The sequence below is a fragment of the Bidens hawaiensis genome, unplaced genomic scaffold (genome assembly GCF_021521415.1).
Source record: "Bidens hawaiensis isolate Kalapana, Puna unplaced genomic scaffold, B.hawaiensis_p1.1 tig00029147_1, whole genome shotgun sequence".
NCBI classification, from domain to species: Eukaryota; Viridiplantae; Streptophyta; class Magnoliopsida; order Asterales; family Asteraceae; genus Bidens; species Bidens hawaiensis.
The window spans coordinates 197,384-204,172 of NW_027494809.1; positions in this window are offsets into that span (position 1 = coordinate 197,384).

The following is a 6,789-nucleotide window of genomic DNA, read 5'->3' on the forward strand; positions in this document are numbered from 1 at the left end:
AATCAATACAAATAGTTTTTATCTTGAAAAATGTACAGTAATTTTAATAATATTGGAGTAATTAATATATTACTCTACAACTATAAAACTAGAGTAAATATTATTTTACTTCATTTTTTATAATATAATTACTCTAGTTCAATATTGTAAAGCAATAATAACTGCTTTATTTATTTGTATGTTTCTTAAGTTAGTTTCATTTGTATTGAATTGCAACCTAATTGTTTTTTTCGTTGAAAAATAGTAACATCGTCATACTCTTAGAGTCGCATGTACACAATTGTACATAAATTATAACTCCCATCCCCACCTTTTTTTAACCAGATTTAAAAAGGTTTTATAAACACACTTTTAAAACTCTATTTGTCTCGTCCCACATCGCATCTCAACAAAAACTTTAACTCCAATCTCTCTATAATACCAACCAAAGCCGATATGTTTGAAAATCATTCGGTATCTTAGAAAATTAGCTGCACAGGGTTAACTAGATCACCGATTCCAAGTCCAACTTATCAACCGGCCAATCTGGCCTTGTTTTCAAAACCATGATAAGAACATTTATCTTCTCTATCTCCAGATTTAGCAAGTTTGTTCCTGGCGAACTTTTTGCTTAAACCACCTAACTTTTTTGTTTGTTATGTAAACTAAAAATAACATAAAGTACATATAATAAAAAAAGTATACTAATAATAGGGGAGTAATAACGTTCAAATGAATTTAACGTATGAAGCATACAAATTGAATGAAACAAAAAAAAGATGGCATTATTGTAATTACTTTCTTAACTAATTAGTCTAGTTATAAAATAATACTCTTGTTATAAAAAAATTACTCTTGTTTTAAGAATAATTACGCTATTTATAAAAAATAGTTACTTTATATGTAGAGTAATTATCATGTATACATAAAGTTTGTGTGTAAGTAGAATTTATAATTTCATAATTACTATAATTATGAATTTAATTACTCTACTTATATGGTTAGTTATAATATCTGGTTATATAAATACTCTGCTTATGAAAAATGATTACTCTTGTTATGTTATTTACTATAGCTCTTTTTTTCTTCATTCAAATTAATGTTGCTTTGTTTTTGAATGACTGAAGAAATCATGTAATTACTCTTTTTATGAAATTAATTACTCTACTTATATGTTTAGTTATAATATTTTGTTACATAATTACTCTACTTATGAAAATAATTACTCTAGTTATATTATGTAGGGCAACAATATTTCTCTTCATTCAAACATGGACGCCTTGTTTTTGTATGATTGAAGAAATCACGAGTATAAATAATACCAAAATGCAATGCAAATATAAAATAAACGACTGAAGAAACAACAATGTGTTATTTCAATTAATTAAGCTTTAATATTCGTTATTTCAACCAATCAAGCTTTAAGATCCATATTTGAATCGATCGATCAAATTGAACTTGAAAACCATTACAATATATAAGTGATGCCCTGTATTTTGAATTGATCGGCTCCCGTTATAATCGAATGCAAAAGAAGAGCACCTTAATTAATTACATGATTGCCACCGCAGTTCTATATGATTCGCACGCGTTGCATGACATTTTTGTTTGTATACGATTTAAATCCACAATAGTAAACTATCGATAGCTAAAGGTGGTGATAATGTCTAATAGAGTAAATTGCCAAAATCGTTCCAATTGTTGTCCATATCACCAACTCTATAAGTTTTTAATGTTAAACAATGGGTAAAGACGTCTTTTTAATTTGTTTAATATTATTTTTCAAACCATTGTACTTTAATAATATAAATATAAAAATAAATAATTATATAGATCAAAATTGTTCTCAACCATTATTAACTCTCTCTCTAGATAAATCTCTACTTGTGGCCTAGTGGTAGGAGGCTCGGATCCTCCAGTGGAGACTCTAGTTTGATCCATACTTGTCACTTTGATGGATTATGATAATGAAGGTTTTGAGCTAGGCCTCGTAAGATTATCAATTAATCTTGAGCTCACCCAGGTTTTCGTCCCATTTTGTGTTACGATGGTATGTTTCCATGTGGAACACCTAAGCCAAACTCTGAAGACAATGTGAGCCCGATTAATACAATATAGTTTAGCCATAATAGGAAACGAGACTCTTCAAATTTAAGGAGTGCGATAACCTAATACATAAGAAATTCTCTGTTCTAAAAAAATATACTCTCACTGTAGACTACATCTTTCTCTACACCACCACCACCACCCCATGCTACCTTTCTTACTACAGTCGACGTCCCGATCCCCTTCTGCTCGGAATGCATCAAAGGAATGAAAACCCCTAAATCACTCATCTTTTTGGATCTATACTTCTCAATTTGATATAAAATCAGTTGGGTTTCTATTTGTTAAACAAATCGATTTCGTGGAATAGACTAGCATGTTTATCGATGGTCGATTGTGGTGATCGGATTGGGAAGCGGGTTTTTGATTTTTTGTTTATGCGCAATTCGATTGGCTCAAATTAGTTAATTACAAACACACACACACGTAAATATACAATTTTGAAACCCTTTTAAATTTTCACCAATTCCGTCAATTTCATAGTTTCATTTGTTCGATTCAAGTTTTTATGTTGCTAGAAGTTTGTTTGAATGTTCATTATATTTACCGTTAAACTTCTTTCTTATAAAAATTGATAATCTATTACACCTTTCTCTAAAAAGTACTAATTTGTTTACAGATATATTATTTAAAACTTCAAACTTGTTCTTATTGAAATTTTTAATGTGAAAAAAATAAGTAATGCTCAGGAATTACTCGATCGATAAATTCTCGGTTTGACTTTTGGTTAATTTGTAATAAACCGTTCGGTTCGTTTGTAAATGAGCCAAGCAACGAACAAGCTCTTGCTTGGTTCGGCTCAACTCGTGAACATCCCCACCAATGACCTATGTCACACTTTACCAACTCATAATTCAGACCGAACCACTCCCAACAATGGACTTCTCAACAATGCATGTCACAATTTAGGCTCACAACCGACTTTCCTAGAGATTGTAGGTTAGTCTATTTTTAGATCCCTAGTTTAGGTACAACATGTTGATGTGTAGTTTAGTTGCAACGATTAATATGTGTAAATGCGTATATGTTTTACGTAATCATTTTACATAATCTTTAGTTTTAAATAATAGAAATGATTAATACGTCAACCTAGCTACACCGAATAGGCAAGTGTACCTATCAGATGAAACTATAATATTGGTAATAACCAAGTAGCGGATAAATTGACACAACATATCTTAATTCTAAACTTTTGTTATTGTAAACTCAAATCAAAATGTAGAAGTACTAAAATAAACATGCATAAAAATAAACGGCGTACATAATCGGTAAATAATTAATCCAAAACAGATATCACTTTGATTTCGAATCCCTTTGATGTACTAAATATAATAATTAACATAGATATCACCATCATGAACTCCGCTTGTGCGCGATTTTATATTTTTTTTATATGCGGCAAAGTGTAAGTGTGAACATAATCAACATCTGAGCACAGTGTAAGAACATAATCAACATCAGAAAGTTTAGTGATTATATAAATAAATTGGTTAATAGTTCATGTCACTACACTCATAAACATGTTCGTACGAATGATTACATTTTGTGAAAAGGCTTAACTTTTAAGTACAAGATGATGACCACGGACCCTTTTGATCATTCCTACTATTTCTTTTTTTGAATTTAAGAAATGGATCATATGATTGTTACTTTATGCTAAAAATAAAGTTTTTGACAAAAGGTTAATAATACTATTTATTAACAACAAAGTTTTCCATATAAATTTTTCAAACTTTGTACTTACAAAAATTTAAACCCAAATGACAAACATCATACCACTAGGTTAATTACAATTAATGGTGGTCAGCAATGCATGATAGGTTTTCTCAATGCTCACTACCATGAACTATACTTGTGCTCAATTTAATATTATTTTTCCTATGCAGTAAAGTGTAGGTGTGAACATAACCATGAACTTTACTAGTGCTCAATTCAATATTTTCCCTATGCAGTAAAGTAGGTGTGAGCATAATCTATATACAAACATGTGATTTATATTAATAAATTTGTTGAAAAGGTCTTGCCACTACACTCATAAACATGTTACTTATGAATAGTTAAATTTTGTCAAAAGGCTCTGATTTTAAGTACAACATGATGACTACTGACCCAATCGATCGTTCCTGATAATTTATTTCTTTGGACATTACGAAATGGGTAAGATGATTGTTACTTTATGCTAAATACAAAGTTTATGGCGCGCTTTTTTTATTTTTACTTTTTTAATAATAAATTATCATGTAAAATCCTCATATTCTTACACTTGTAAGGTTTTGAGCTCACCATACCGCTTGGTTGATTACAACGGTGCAAGGGTGGCTCGTGGGACAACGAAAATAAGTTAGGGCTTTAGGCTTCCACTCAGTTAAGGTCTTCAAATAAAAAAAAACATTGTATATAGATATATTATAATGTGTATAGTTAACTCAAAGTAATGTATTTGTGTGGTGGTAGACTTGGTTGTTACTAAGGTATACGTTATGAGTTCAAAACTTGTAACAATCAATTTTTTTTCTTAACAATTGTTATGAAAAGGCTCCAAAATCTTGTTTTGATTTAGGCCACCACATTCGTTGAGCCGGCCCTGCAATGGTGGTAATAAACAATACATGGTTGGTTCTTTGAGTGTTCACTGCCATGAGCGTCGCTTGTGCTCGTTTATATATTTTATACGAACATGCAATGATTTGTATAAATAAGTTGGTTGAAAGGTCATGTCGTTACACTCTTAAAAATGTTTCGTACTAATCTAAATATCACCAAAAGGCTTTCGTTTTAGGGTGTGTTTGAGATTCCTTATTTAAGTCCAAAAGGACTTTATGTAAAAAGGAATTATATACTTATGACTTTTTGAAAAGGAGTTTGTATAAAAGTGTTTGGATTAACTTATGTTAATAAGTTGTTTTTTAAGGAGTGTTTGGGAATATTATACCCTTTAAGTTAATAAGTTAGAGAATCATAACTTTTCAAAACCCTCTTATTTTGTCTTGGCTATAAGTTAAAAACCATAAGTCTTTATGGTTTGCCAAACAACTTTTACCCATTGAAGAGGTATGTACCCGCCTCAACACCAAGCAAGGCGGGTCAACCCACAAGATAAAGACATTATGAAGGCACAAAGCCAAAACCCAGGCGCATGGCGCATACAAAACATGCTCAGGCATCATATGCTCGCGCATCACATATGCGCGCGGCGCATATCGCATGCTCTTGCACATCACATATGCTCGCGCGTCACATATGCGCGTGGCGCACCAGCGCGCGGCGCATATCACACCTGCGCATGAAATATCTGCGCGTGAGAATAAAAAGAAGACTTCGCGCATCCTCAGGATGGGCGCATATCACACGTGCACATAATCAACCTCGTCCTTATCCAAATCAGGGTTAGGGCAACCTTGATTGTGCACGTCAGACAATCTTCTAGAAGGCATCTTTTTAAGGAGTAAGAATATGCTGATGTTGACAGCTGCCAAATGAAAGGTCGACAACTCAGCATGACACATGTGCTACCACATGATTACAACCAACGAGAAAGCGCCAGGTGTCCCAGAGGACACATGGCGCAGTGCGGTTGGAGGAGGCCAACGAGGCTGAGTCCAACCAGTGGAAACCCTAGCACTATAAATACAGCATCAACTCCACTTTGATGACACATTCATTCACACTCAATCATTGACAGTTACAAGCAGTGATATCACATTCAATCATATTGAATTATATTCACTCACAGTCAGTTACAGAAAAACACACAGTCACACATCATCAAGGGTATTCAGCGATTCAGCAATACTCTTGAGATTCACTTACCTACAAACATTATTATCTTCTCCAAAAGATACTGATTCTCACGCCGGAGGGTTACCCCAAAGAGGACCCCTCTGTCCCTTTCTGAGGGGTAAGTAACGGCGCTGTTCATTTTGTAGGTGGAAGAACTCGGATCCAGAAGAACCATCGGTGAAATAGTTTAATCACACCCGAGGAAAGTAGATCTGCTACCAGTGAGTAGATCCACGTTTCTTCATTGGCGCCATCCGTGGGACTATACCTGTTGCAGGCGCGGCACTGCTTCTCTCGTCAGCCGCGCGAAAGGAGGAGGCGACGCCACCATACCTCAAGTGGACAGGAGGTCTGCCCACTCTCACAGGCAGAGAACTTAAAGAAACCTTTGTGGTTTCCTTAGGTCTCTTCGTTTGAGCATGGGGATGAGCGACAGGGGTGTCCTCTTTCTTCTGTTTCTTACTGGCCCCTGCGCCAGATTTCCCCTTAGCTTTGCGCTTTAGCTCATTCATGGCCTTCGCCTTTTCATCCCCCATGATTCTCTTCTTCTGAGCAATTGGCTCCACCGACTTGAACGTGTTAAGAGAGTGTTGCGCCAATTCTCGCGGGACCCCAGTCATATCGGAGTGTTGCCACGCGAAGACCGACATGTATTTTGTGAGCAACCTTTTCACTCTCAATCTCGTGTCGTCTTAAATGGTAGCGCCAATTGTGACCGTTTGGTCGGGGAATTTTGGGTTTAAAATCCACTTCTCTGGCGCATTGTCCGCCGTTGGAAGTTTCATTCTCCCTTCCCGCGGCGTGGTTGTCACTGCGCACAAATGATCGCGGTAAACAAATGCTACGCCTGTTGGTGTAGGGATCCCCAATGCGCCGTGCGCTGGCGATGGTACAGCATTAAATTGGGCAATTGTTCCCCTACCC